This window comes from Lycium barbarum, chromosome 11 (genome assembly GCF_019175385.1).
Source record: "Lycium barbarum isolate Lr01 chromosome 11, ASM1917538v2, whole genome shotgun sequence".
In the NCBI taxonomy this organism is placed as follows: Eukaryota; Viridiplantae; Streptophyta; class Magnoliopsida; order Solanales; family Solanaceae; genus Lycium; species Lycium barbarum.
The window spans coordinates 91,807,122-91,821,527 of NC_083347.1; the positions used below are offsets into that span (position 1 = coordinate 91,807,122).

Here is a 14,406-nt window from a genome sequence, read left to right on the forward strand (position 1 = left end):
ATATACTTTATTTTCAAATAATCCAAAACTCTCTTTATAAATTATTTCGTGATGTGATATAGCTGTGAGCCATGATATTGGGGCATTGTGTATGTTTCCCTTAGCATTGTGTATGCTTCTTGATTATATTGGGGCATTGTGTATGCTTCCCTTAGCATTGTGTATGCTTCTTGATTATATTGGATTGTGTATGCTTCTTGATTATATTGGGGCATTGTGTATGCTTCCCTTAGCATTGTGTATGCTTCTTGATGATATTGGGGCATTGTGTATGCTTCCCTTAGCATTGTGTATGCTTCCTGACATATTTGGCACATTGTGTTTGTTGCCATGGATTCATAGTGTTGACTAATTCTTTAAATGCTGTTATGACGGTTCGTAGTGTAAATTGTGTTGAGACATATAATATATTTGATAAACAGTGGTTTGGACCTTGGTTGCTACTATATAATGATATATTCATGTGCATAATATTTTTTTGTTTGTATTTTCTAACACTTGTTCCAGGGGTATTTAAAGTGGCGGGTCGAGGATCTTACTGGGTTATATTTACATATAGCTCACTCCTTACCTGCATGTCCATGCAGATACTATGGGTGATGACGAAGCTAGTAGTTGACGAGTTTGCTGGAGTTGATCTATTAGTTGAGGTGAGCCGCCGCTTTGTTCGTGGAGGCTGCCAAAAGTGTCGTTATCATTTATTTATTAATGTCTTTTCTTTTGGGGTTTTTAAACCCGAGTGTTTTGTAATTCTCTTAGATGCTCCATGGTCTAGTGCAAGATTTGGGCAGGAGTAATTGATTAATATTCTGAGACACTAGTTATCCGTAACTAATTATCATATTATTTGGCTACTTATTTAAATTATTAAATGCTGTGAAATTATGATTAAGATATGAAAATTTGGTTCGCCTGGCTGGTGGTGTGTGCTGGGTGCCGGTCACGTCTAAGGGGTATTTTGGGACGTGACAACAAATATACCTCGCTGATGTCTTTAAAGATCATTATATTTTTTTGTCATATGATCTTTCTTGTGGACTTGCTTATTTAGCCCGTGATTTTTATCTTAGCCAAATTGATTGCACCAACAAGCCAAGAAAGTGTGTGCATGTATGTAGTACTTGCATCATTATCAGTTTGATGCAAGTTTCTCTGCTTCTCAAGAAAATTATTACGGATGTCCACATTCAAACATCAAATTTTCATCTGACTTACTATTTTATCCTTTTCAATTTTCATAAGAGGTATCACGAGGAGCTTGATTTTTTCAGTTGTTAGAATGTGAAGGTGTTGTCAATTAGATATATGTGAAGGTGATTGTCAATTAGATATTAGCAAGCATGATGCTTTGATAAGTACGTGTATTGGGTTAAGGTCGGTTAGAGGGGTTAAGAGGGTGCATAATTACATGGTTAGTTCTAGATTGGTATTAGAATAATATTTATGGAACAAAGTGCAAAATGTTAGATGCACGTATGATGTTTGATGATATGCCTGCCAGGAACTCGGTTTCTTAGAATACAATGATTGGAGGCTGTTGGATTTGGGAAATTTTGTAAAGGCGTTTAGGTTGTTTTTCATGATGTGGAAAGAGAATTGTGCTGCTAATTCTAGCATATTTGCGACGCCGGTTCAAGAATCTGCTGGATCAAAGGTTATTTCTTTGAGACAACACTTGCATGATTGTGCTATGAAAATGGGAGAAGGCGATAATCATTTTATATCATGTGTTCTAATTGATATGTATAGGAAGTGTGGTAGTGTAGAGGACGCTCAGTTTGTTTATGATAAGATGCCAGACAAGACCATAGTAGGGTGAAATACTATTATTGCTAATTACCCTATCCATGGATATAGTTAGGGGGCTCTTTGTATGTATTATGAGATGCGACATGCTGGTGCCCGATCACCTCACATACTCAATTATTATCAGAGTTCGCATGAGATTAGCTTCACTGACATGCTCAACAATCTCATGTTGGGCTAGTTCAACATGGATTTTGATTAGATATAGTTACCAACACAGCACAAATGGATTTGTATATCAAATTGGAAAGGATATAAGATGCTCGTAACATTTTTTTAGGGGATGCCCCAAAAAAATGTTATTTCCCGGAATGCCTTAATTGGTGGATATGGTAATCATGGCCGAGGGATTAATGTTGTTGAACTATTTGAGCGAATGTTTCATGAATAAACAATGCCCAGTCATATTATTTTTTTGGATGTTATCTATGCATGTCACTATTCAGGTTTATCAGATTGTGGGTGGAAAATATTTGAATCAATAAGTAAAGATTACAAGGTGAAGCCTCAAGCAATGCATTATGCATGCCTGATTGAACTGTTGGGTAGAGAAGGGCTTTTAGATGAAGCTTTTGCATTAATCAGATATGCTCGTTTTAGGCCTACTATAAATATGTGGGCGATCTTACTGACAACCTATATAGTCCAGAAAAATTTTGAGCTAGGAAAATTTGCAGCTGAGCAACTTTACGGGATGGAATCGGAAAAACTCAGCAATTATATAATGCTTTTTAACATCTATAACAGCTCTGGCAAGCAAGATTAAGTTGATGTAGTTGTTCAAACATTGAAGAGAAAAGGACTCAGCATAATACTACATGCACATGGATAGAAATAAAGTAGCAGCCACATGTTTTCCAGTCTGGAGATAAGTGTCACGTGCAAATCAAGGAGATATATCAAAAAGTGGATGAGCTTATGCTAGAGATCACTAAATATGGTTATGTTATGGGAAGAAAAACCTTACTACTCGAAGTAGATGTACAAGAACTGAATTTGCCATATTATCACTGTGAAAAGTTGGAAATATCTTTTGGGCTCATAAATGCATCCAGTTCGACCTCACTGCAACATGTTCAGAGCCATCTGATTTGTAACGATTTCCACAGTGCAATTAAGTTGATAGCCATAATTACTAAACGAGAAATTATTGTTACTGATGCCAGCAGATTTCAACAATTCAAGAATGACATTTACTCTTGTGGTGACTACTGGTGAATGAGTTCTAACCTACATCTGAACCGTAATTGCTTATGTAATTCTAATATTTTACTGATTCTTCTTTGTTGTTATAAGATATTAAAATCATATGGATATACCTCGCTAATGTCTTTAAAGATCATTATAATTTTTTTTCATATGATTTTTTATGTAGACTTTCTTATTCAGCCCGTGATTTTTATCTTAGCGTAATTGATTACACCAACAAGCTATAATGACCTGTTCGATCGTTTTAGGCATTTTACTCTTTTTTTTTTTGGTAAGCAAATTTTTTATTGATACCAAAGTGATAGTTACAATACCAGGTAAGAGCTGACCACCTGCCTCTCAAATTTCAATCTATAGCTACAAAAATTTAAACTAGCTGCCTTTCCATACTATGCTATCCTTTACAATTTTACAGACTGTTCTACTACAAAAGCAATAATACAAGGTATTCCTAGCTACAACTGAGAAAACTTCTGCTATGGCATGTAATTCAATGTTTCCAGGACTGCATTCCATTTCTATAGCTTGCTTCCTCTGTTGTGCTATCACGACTCAACCGGAGGGCCGTGACGGGCACCCGGAGCTAACCTACCGAGCACCTCTTAGCATACTTCTCATAATCATATCTAGGTGGACCACATAGCTAACTCATATTTACCATAAATTATAAAGGACACGAATTCAACCAATATTGTTACACCCCGTAATTTCTGTATGTTGAGATTTGTGAGGCATTAACTATTCAATCGCAGACATCGGAATTGGTATCGAGAAGATGCAAGATCATAGGTACTCGTGTTACGATTATAAGAGTTTTGAAGTGAAACAAAAGTTTAAAAGTGAAGTTCGGGAAGTCTAGTTTCCAACGCAACAAACCGCTCCTCAATCGGACATCGGGGTAAGGAGATATGGACGTTACAAGTCGGGCTGGTAGACCAGGAAAAATGGTCTGCGCAAACGCGCAGAGGGCCTAGGGCCAATACGGCGCGAACGCGCTGAATAAAATTTGAGGCTCAGAGTCGGTATGGAGGTTATATTATAAGAATGTAATAATAACATATATATGACATCTAGAGACCCTATGGGGTGAATTGGTTCATATGACACTTGATGAAAAGCCCTCGTCGCGGCAAGCTAAGTGGGACCCACACATCGGAGTGTTATAAAGGACATATGAAGAGACATACGAGTAGCATATGGAAAGTTGAGCAAGTCGTAAGAAAGACCCATAAGCCAAAAATGGGCATAAGCCCTCTAAAAGGATGATTTAAGGAAACATTTTCGGATGATCCGACTTCGAGGGGCCAAAACGATATTATAAGTTTGGAATTTGGAAAAACACAAAGAATGAAAGTTGTAGATAATTGAATTATATTTCCAACCATAGGTCTTTGGTTCTCACACGATGTCGGGATCAAAGGTTATGGCCATTTTAAGAGCAAGACCCTAAGCTGCCAAAATGGCTCCGCGGGCCCCACATGAGGAGGTCGGTGAAACCGACCTAACAGGGGTATAAATACCCCATAAACCTCATTTTTTCAGCATAATAAAATTCTCAAAGGTCCTAGAAAATTCTCCACACCTCCCCCAAACATTATAGTCCGATAAACCAAGAATTTAACAAAATTACGCCAAACTAGTCCATGAAAGGTGATTATTATTGCTTCTACTTAAGCTTGGTGTTGGAAAGAGTTGATGTGGCTGAGTTTCTTCAAATATAAGGTATGCTATTCATCCCATATCTTGTGTTGAGTTTATTTGAAGGTTTAGCAAGCTTTAAAAATGAAAATAGTTATGGAGGAAGGGTCATAAAGTGGTGTGTTGTAGTTGTTGTGTTTATGGGCTGTTTTGAACATGTTGTGGCCGTGTGGATGGACTGATTTATGCGTATAAAAAATGGTATCTAACATTGTTAGTGTGTTGATGAGATTATACTCCTTGATTGGGATGGAAAGAAGTGTATATTGTTGTTGTATATGGAGAAAAACATCGTGTGGGATGTTTATGGAATATATTGGTATGAATAATGGTGTTGTTGATGTTGGTATTATTGTTGTTGTTGATTGGTTGCTGAATTGTAATTTTGGGCTAGACATATAAACAGGGGAAATGCTGCCGAAATTTCGGCAGATTATAAATGAATTTATTCGAAGGACTAAGATAAGCGTATAATGATAAGTCTAATGATTGTGTAAATCCTATTGAATGTAGACTAGCGAGCTTGGACAAATAAGCATAGCTAATAGGAGGTGGAACAGGTATGTTAAGGCTCGCCCCTTTCTTTCAAAGGCATGATTCCGATGTTATGGCTTCATAAATGTTTCCATATCTTCCTTGTTCTCAAAAGTTAGATGTTTATGACTCCAAGGCATAATTCCTTTCCTAACAATTCATAGTTGTTTTCCAAAATGTCGTATTTTTCCCAAACTAGAGGTTTATGATTTGAAAGCCCTTATGACAACAAGGATGGACATGTTTGTATCATGATGGCAATGATGCCAAAAATGAGAATATCTTTCTACGGTAATTATTATAAGAACGATTCCATCTTTAAAGGTTCTAAGTTTACGATTTCAATGACGATATATGAATGTTGAGCTATTTCTTGATTTCCCAATTTTATTCATGGATGACGACTATTTTTAAAGATTCCAAAGTATATGAAGTGACGCCTTATGAGATTTATGATCTTATTCTAGGTTCTCTTAATGCTATTATTCGTTGCTAGTCTCATCTTATAATAATTGTTCCTTCAAGGTGAGACAAAGCCATGATGATTATTCCATAATATAATCGAAGGTTACCGACCTTACGTCACTCCGATAGAGACATAACTTTCCTTGGGCTCTCCTGCATGCTACTTACATGATATATGCATATGATATATGTATATGATACATGAACATGATATATGTATATGTATATGGGGAATATGGGAAAAAGGGGCCAGAGCGCTATAGACGCTGGGATATGAACACGATACATGTATCTGTATATGACATGATATCATCCCGAACGCGGGATGCCCGGACGCGGGATATATGTGGCTAAATGGAACGGAGCCGACGCCTCGGCAACATGATATGTTTTATTTTCTATATATATATATATATATATATATATATATATATATGAAAAAGAAATGTTTTTCAAAGGAAGTATTACTATGTATATATGTGGATCGGGTTGTACGTTCCGCAACACTCAGCATGCATGGTACCGCCAAAAGGCATTCATTGTACAGGTTACTTATTTATCTTACGGTATGCCTATATGTCCATTCTGTTATTACTCATACTTTACATCCCTTACTATGTTACTATTCATGCCTTACATACTCAGTACATTGCTTGTACTGACCCCCTTTCTTCGGGGGCTGCGTTTCATGCCACGTAGGTGTATACAGATGAGTAGAGGACATTGCTAGGAGATGTACCAGCTGGATTGGCGAGCTCCATTTCCTTCCGGAGTGTTGCCGAGTCAGAGTATTCATGATTATGGTATCTTGATTTCTGTTAGAGACTTTGCAGACAGAGTCACGTGAATAGCATGTCAGTCTTGTAAGCGGCTCTGCAAGCCGTTGTACCATTATGCATTATGTTACAAATTCCATATGATTACAGATTTTACTTGATTTGAGAACGACGAAAAGAATGGTTTTGACAAGTTTTTATTATGCATTTCATTTCGTAACTCAAGAGTCCAGTGAGGTTTTGAATATAACGAGAGCTAAAAGGAGTTCGCTCGGCCCTGAGTATGGGAACATCATCGATTATGCCCATATATAAAAGCCGACAAGGCTGTCAAAATGATACACAAAATACAACCCGATGAGGTTATGGGAAATCTAACTATGAACATTTATCTACGAGCCTCTATCTGGAGTACGTAATAACATAAAGACGGAACAGGACCCCGCCATGCCCAAGTATATACACAAAAGAATAATACCAACTAAACTGTAGCTCCAGATCAAATGGAGCACTTCTATACAATCGCTGATAAAGTAGCCTAGGGGTTTGGTCCATCTCCCTGTCTACTTACGGGCATGAACGCAACGTCCACAAACAAAAGGACGTCAGTACGAATAATGTACTGAGTATATAAGGCATGAATAACAACATAATAAGAGATATGGAAAGTAACATGAGATAAGAGAAATAACTTGTACATCTGAATGCCTCTTAAGGCGGATGTCATGCATGCTTAGCTTTAAAAAAAACGTCTTATACATACATATATATATATTATAGTGCCCGACCATATAGGCGCGGTGTTATCATCATCATCCCGCATTCGGGCATCTGACGTTTGGGATGATATCATAAGCTGCCCACTGCAGTGGTGTGCGCATCTACGTGCCTGCCCGGCCGACTATAGCGCAGCACGGTGTGAGAAAATACATACATATATATAAAGCATGCCCAATAAAAGCTATAAGTCTATCGGAGTGACGTGAGGTCGGTAAACCTCCGATTTATATTGTGGAACCATCATCATCACTATATCTCACCTTGAAAGAATAAAATCATAAGATGAGATGAACATCAATAAATAACATCAATAATCCTGAAACAAGCTCAATAATATCATAAGAACATCAAGAACTATAAGCTTTGGTATCTTTAGAAATGGACTCATCATCATCATCATGAAGAGCACTTATCAACAATAGCACAAGAACCTTGAGAACCATAAGCTTTTAGCATTTTTAGGAATAGGGATATTGAGGGTATCATGTATAGGTTCACAACAAAGGAATCATGCCTTAAGAAAGAAAGGGTTAGCCTTAACATACCTCGTCGTCTCCTTACTACTCCTCGCCTATCCTCCTGAGTTTGCAAATCTCAAGATAATTCACACAAAGTTTAAGTCATTGAAACGCTTATAAGATCGAACTAGACTATTAGGTGAGCTAGAAAAATTTTGGCAGCATCTCCCCTATATCACTTACTCCCACCAAATTCCAAAACAAATCCCAAACAACAATAACAACATCAACAATACCATAACCAATAGATTTATATTCAAATTAGACTCAAGTCAATCCAAACTTCTTTTCATAATCAATCCATAACAACTTCAACACAATCCTTTATACACTTGTATACAACACCTCCTCAACATCAGTATTATCCCTCATAGCAAGATTATACTCATAACATACTAATAATTATAGCTCAAGTTAATTTACAACTCAAACTATCATCAAATTCATTTTTAAACATTTCCTCCAATTTCCTCTCCTCAAATCTTAACATAATTACCAAATAAACACATAAACATGGAACTAAGATGAAATCTTACCTCAAGATTCAAGAACACTTCAATTCCAAGGTTACTCCACCTTAAGAAATACTCACCCAAGAATCATCAAGAAGAAGAGACAAGTGTAGACCTCAATTGAAAACCGTAACAACTTTAATCTTTGGTTTAGGCTTGGAAATATGTTGGAATATGTTTGGAGAGGTTTTTAGGGCATTCTAAGACTTGGGGTTGTGTTAAAATGAAATAAAATGAAGAGGGGATCATAATTATAACATTCTGGAAACTCAGCGCCTCAAATTTTACGGACACCAATTACTGACCGTAATTCAAATTACAGTTGAATTACTGGTCGTAATTCAAATCGTAATTTTTTATACAGACCATAACTCTCTCTGTATTTCTCAGATTTGCAGTCTGTAAATTGCATTGGAAAGCTAACTTCCTCAACTTCAATTTACATAGTTTATGGATCCCATAACTCCGCATATTCTAGGAGATATGCCTCTCTTAAGTTGGACCAAAAATCCTGTCCAAAATTTTGCCAAATTTTTCCGAAGTTGCGACAAACTTAATTTCTTCGATTCGCTTGATCTCCGAACCTTTAAATACTTGTCTAAAACTTATTAAAAGTCGTCCTTAACCTTATAGGGGTATCATAGCCTCTCTAAAATCACATTAGTTTGCTTATGACGACGCGAATATTTATGAGGTGTAACATGTGCATGCGAATTGGTATTTCTCTGCATACCTTATGATTATTGAATTGCCCTGCTTGAAATTTGAGGCTATTCCTTTCTCTCCAAATGATAGAAACCAACATTGCAAAGACACAACTTACTATTGTTCCTATCCCTGTCTTATTTTTGGCCACCTGCAGGCGCTCTGCAGCTCTTCTTGCCAAGTACCTATGGTTCTTTGAGATCCCAACCAGTGCAGTACTCTACACCAGAGAGCATTAGTAATTGGACAAGCAAATAACAGGTGATGAAGGGTCTCAACAACATTATCACAAAAACAACACTCCATAGGCACATGAATCTTGATTTTTAGCAATATATCAATTATGGCAAGCCTTCTCCAGGCTGCTAACCATAAAATGAGTTTGTGTCTTGGATGTATATTTTGTTGGACTGCAATACTCTTTCGTGAAACCTTCTGGTATTGAGGTATTAAGCACATATACACCTTTTTTATAGAGAATTTACCCTGAGTTACCATTGCATTTAATTTATTAGGAGGAGAGCCTTGCAAAGACTATGCTTGCATCAGATATTTCCTAGAGTCCAGTATTTTCCTTATCATCCAAGCAGCATTTACTGGGATGGTACAAGATTTAACTGATTCCCCTTTCATATAGTATTCATTAACCCATTTTATCTATAAACAACCCTTCTTACTACTTATGGCCCAAAGTTGTTTCAATATTGCAGCATGATTCCAATGTACAAGTTTAGAATGTTCTATTCCCCTTCAGCTTTTGGCATGCACATCTTATCCCATGAGACTAGGGATTTTCTTGAGTTGGCAACAACCCCTATCTATAAGTAAGTTCTTCAAATACAGTCTACCATCTTAAGTATCGTCTTTGGAAGCACAAAGATTTGTGCCCAATAGGCTTGGATACCAAAGGTCACTGATTTAATCAATTGTGTTCTTCCAGCATAGGACAAGAGTTTAGCTGACCAACACCTGATTCTTTCTGTAATCTTTTCCACTAAAGGAAAGCATTGTATGGTGAGCTTTTTTGAAGACAGTGGAACCCTAAGTATTTGAAAGGAAAAGTTTCTTCCTAGTATCCCAATACTTGCAGTATTTCCTGTTTCAAGACTAGGCCAACCCCTGACATGTATATTGAACTCTTATCTTTGTTTGCTTCAGCCCTGAAGCTGCTGAAAACCTCTGAAAAGCTCCTTGTAGCATCTGGATTGACCTCACTTATGCTTGAAAATGTAACGACCTGTTTGGTCATTATTGCACTTTTTACCCATTTACCTCCGTTGACCCTTCCTCTATCCCTGTTAGTATGATTTTGACCTCGGGGATTGGTGACACAATTCCCCGAGGTAATCGGGCGAGTTTTATAGTGATTTATGAGAATTAGAGCTTTAAAGTAAAAAAAAAAACTTTGACCAATGGTTGAATTTAGGTAAACGGACTTTTTTTCAGAAATTCATTGATTCCATGTTGTTTCGAGGGTTGATTATCACTTGGTCGGGTATTTGGTTTGATTTCAGAGGCATTCAGGATCGTTTTGTACCCATGGTTGGAAAGTTGGTTTTGGTCGTTTGGGGGTTGACCCAGTCAATTAGACCTTCGTTGGGAATTCTGAGGCCATGATTGAGTTCGTAGTGTTTTTTATATATGTGTGCATATCTGTTTTGTATCCGAGAGGTCTCGGGTGGATGTTGGTACTTGGGGTGAAACTTGGTGTAAACCAGAACTTTTCTGGTTTCTGGTGTCTTGCCCCAGCGAGACTGTTGTGCCTTAGCGAATCTGCCTTAGTGGGGCTTGGTCCGCAGGCACAGATCCCTTTCATTTTAATGAGGTCCGCCTCAGTTGATGGTTCTCCACCGAGGCGAGACCACGGAAGCGGATCCTCTTCCGCTGGAGCAGACATCGCTGAACCAGAATTATTAAATGTCCCATTTTGAACCATTCTTTTCCCATTCCAAAAATTAATTCTCTAAGTGTCTCAAGGATGATTTGAAGAGTATTCAGTGTTGTTTCATCTTGGGGTAAGTTTCCTTAACCTTGATCATGTTTATTTATCTTCCTAATGCTAGAATCTGTGGTGGAACCTAATGGGCAAATTAGAGAAGATGAGTTTTTACCTCAAGTTTGATATTTGAATCCTAGGCTATGCATATGAGTTTAATTGATGTATCTTTCTATTGTAATCATGGAATCTTATGGATTAGTGGATAATAAGCTGGAATCTCTAATTTGGGTTGAGGATTGATTATGGAAATCTAGGGTTTATGCCTAAATTGGGGGTTTTCTTTTGAATGATGAAATTGATCAATAATTGAGCCTAATTACCAATTGGAGAGTGGAATTGAACTTCTAGAACATGGGATTACCATTTCCACTCTTGAAATTCCCATTTTACCATTGTGGTTCCGATTTCCCTCTTTTCTAAAGTTGATTTTCGATTTGAACGAATGTATAGCAATATGGGTATCGTTAATCTCTGTTTCTAACTTAGATTTCGATAATGACTAGACTTTGAGTATTCAGAGGCTCTTCGAAAGGGCAAGGCTCTTGTTTGACTGTTCGTGGCACTAGCTCAGCATAGAGGTAGGTTACGACTTATCTTTCAGTTAGACTTCAATTAGCAAAGCATATGTAGAAATTAGTTATTGATGGATAAATCAAGTTAATCCTTCGGCTATGAAGTTGGGATGGATATGCTTAGGTTGGTACTATTGATGACCCTGTGGGCTTGTCGCCTCGTTTATTATGATTTGGCTTGTTGCCACGTGTGAGATGTTGGGCTTGTTGCCATTTACCATGTTGTATTTGTGATACATTCATCTCTCACTTATCTAGTCACTTATCATTGATAAAGGAAAGAACAATGATTTAGGATTGGTATTGTGATGTGTGCTCATGTAGAGGCACGATTGAGATCTTGATTTTTTATTTACATTTGATATTGATATCATGCATAGAATTCATACACATTTGCAAGATACATTGATATTAATGTGATTTGGTATTAATGATGATAAGTGAGAAAGGAAACATCCTAGATTGTGACCGGAGTAGGAGATTATGGACAAGTTTGTTATGGAAGCTATCTCTGGGCTATGTGCGGAGTAACTAGTACATGGACTTTGCGGGTCCCCCATGGGTCTTGACTATTGAGACGTGGAGGATATCCAGTGCATCCCACTGCATTGCATGTGTACTCATTTACTTCATTCGCTTATATCATTGATTCTGCTATAGTAGTTATATCACGTGTATTGTTCTGATCTTGGATTGTGTTGTGATTTGTACTTGATTGCTCGCATGCCTATCTTTCGATTTCTTTCTTAGATATATGTTATCTAATTATTCTCGGCCTATGATACCTACCGGTGCATAATGTTTGTACTGATACTATCTTACTGTACTCTTTTTCTGAGTGTAGAGTTCATAGCAGGTTCCTCTTCTGCACCTTGTGAGTGATCCTAAGGCTTAGCTTGTAGAGTTTCCAGGGTGAGCATTTGATGGATTCCGCTGACTGGAGATTCTTCTATTTACTTGTCTTTATCTCACATTCTGAGACAATATTTGTATTTTCAGACTTGTATTCTTTAGACTTATGTATTAGCACCTCTTGTAATGTTCAGACCAGATTTTGGGGATTATGTATTAGTATTCCGCATTTAGTAGTTATCAATATTTTAAGACCGCCTGATCGTTTTATTTATTTTTCTTATGTTTGGATTGGATGATGAATATGGGAAAGGGTTCTCCCACTAGGAGGGTTAGTGTGGGTGCACGCTTGATCCACTATTTGGGTCGTGACAAGTTGGTATCAGAGCCCTAGGTTACCCGGTCTATAAGTACAAGAGCATGTCTAGTAGAGTATTGCGGATCAGTACGATGAACTCCGTATTTATCTCCAAGAGTCTATATAACATTTAGAAAACTTCAATTTTTTTCATTCTTTCGTGCTACTTTATTCAAATTGGTATCTAGGTTGTTCAAATTGGTATCTAATTTCACTTCTATTCTTTCACAGATGGTGAGGACGCACGCTATTATTGCGAGGGTTGGGTGCCCGAGCCTGCCGCTGGGGCTATAGCATAAGGATGAGGTCGCGCGAGAGGTTGTTTCTGTGCAAGAGGCCATGGTGATGCAGCAGCCAGGGGAGGGGCCCTTGTGGCTGGTCAGAGACGTGATAGATCCATCACTAGAGCATCATCCTACTCGACAGCCTGTGCGTGAGCCTGCAGTTGAGGGGGAGCTGGGACCAGCCCAGACTTAGTCTGAGGTGATTTCTACTCCAGTGCTTTAGGACACCATGGTTCGTATTCTGCACTATCTTGATGGGATGCATGTGGTGGCTGGTCTAGTCACTCCATGAGGGTCTCAGACTAGAGCAGGAGCACAGACTCCCAAGCAAGGCCAGACTCAGGGGATGCAGCGTCCTACTGCCATGGCCCCTCAGATTTATAGGATTCCAGTACTTGTTGGTGTTCGTAGGCCTGTTGCTGGCCCAATTATGACTGTTAGAGATCAGGAGTTGATTGGGAGATTTCTGAAGATGGATCCGCCGAGGCTCTCTGGTACACCGAGTGAGGATGCTTGTGAGTTTATTGTGGACATGCATGAAAGATTGTATAAGATGTGAATTGTTGAGTCCCATGGAGTTGGCTACGTGTCCTATCAGTTACGTGGAGACGCGAAGACTTGGTGGAGGTCCTTCATTGATTGCACGCTAGCTGGGCCTTCTCCACTGTCTTGGGCTCAGTTTCATCAGGTTTTTTTTAGAGAAGTACGTTCCCCGCACTCTGAGGGACCAGAGGAGAGACAAGTTTATCCATTTTCAGTAGAGGGACATATTCGTAGCTAAGTATGAGGGCAGATTCTTTTCTTAGGCACGTTATGCTACATAGTTGATTCCTACTGAAATCGAGAGAGTTAGGATATTCGTGGATGGGCTGGTACTTCCGTTACAAGTGGCATGGATTCAGCTTGTCGATATCGATGCTTTTTTTCATTTAGTGGTAGACCATACTGCGAGTGTTGAGTCAGCTAGAATCCTAGCCCATGGTACGGGTAGTGATAAGAAGCCCCGTTAGTATGGTAACCACAGTAGGTCGACTTTTCGAGGTGCGAGTCAGTCGGCTAGGACTTTTCAGGCGCATTGCAGCCGCCCTATTCAGTCAGCGCTACAGACTTCTTCAAGTGGTCCCTCGAGGCAGAGTGGGTATAATTCGGGGCAGGTTTCTAGAGGCTCTTACTCTCGGCCAGCCAACCGAAGTGGTTACACCGTTTCTTCAGCTTAAGTATTTCAGCCCCCGTCATCCAGAGCTTTTTATACATGTGATTATACTGGGCACATTGCGAGACAGGCCCTGTAGGTTTCTAGATTTCAGACCTCTAGGACTTCGGTATCTTTAGGTAGCC

The 14,406-nt window shown here is 38.6% G+C and overlaps 1 pseudogene; it reads left to right on the forward strand.

Annotated features, from left to right (window-relative positions):
- Window positions 1–599: 599 nt before the first annotated feature.
- On the forward strand, window positions 600–3,049 carry LOC132619983 (pentatricopeptide repeat-containing protein At5g50390, chloroplastic-like; annotated as a pseudogene).
- Window positions 3,050–14,406: the final 11,357 nt, after the last annotated feature.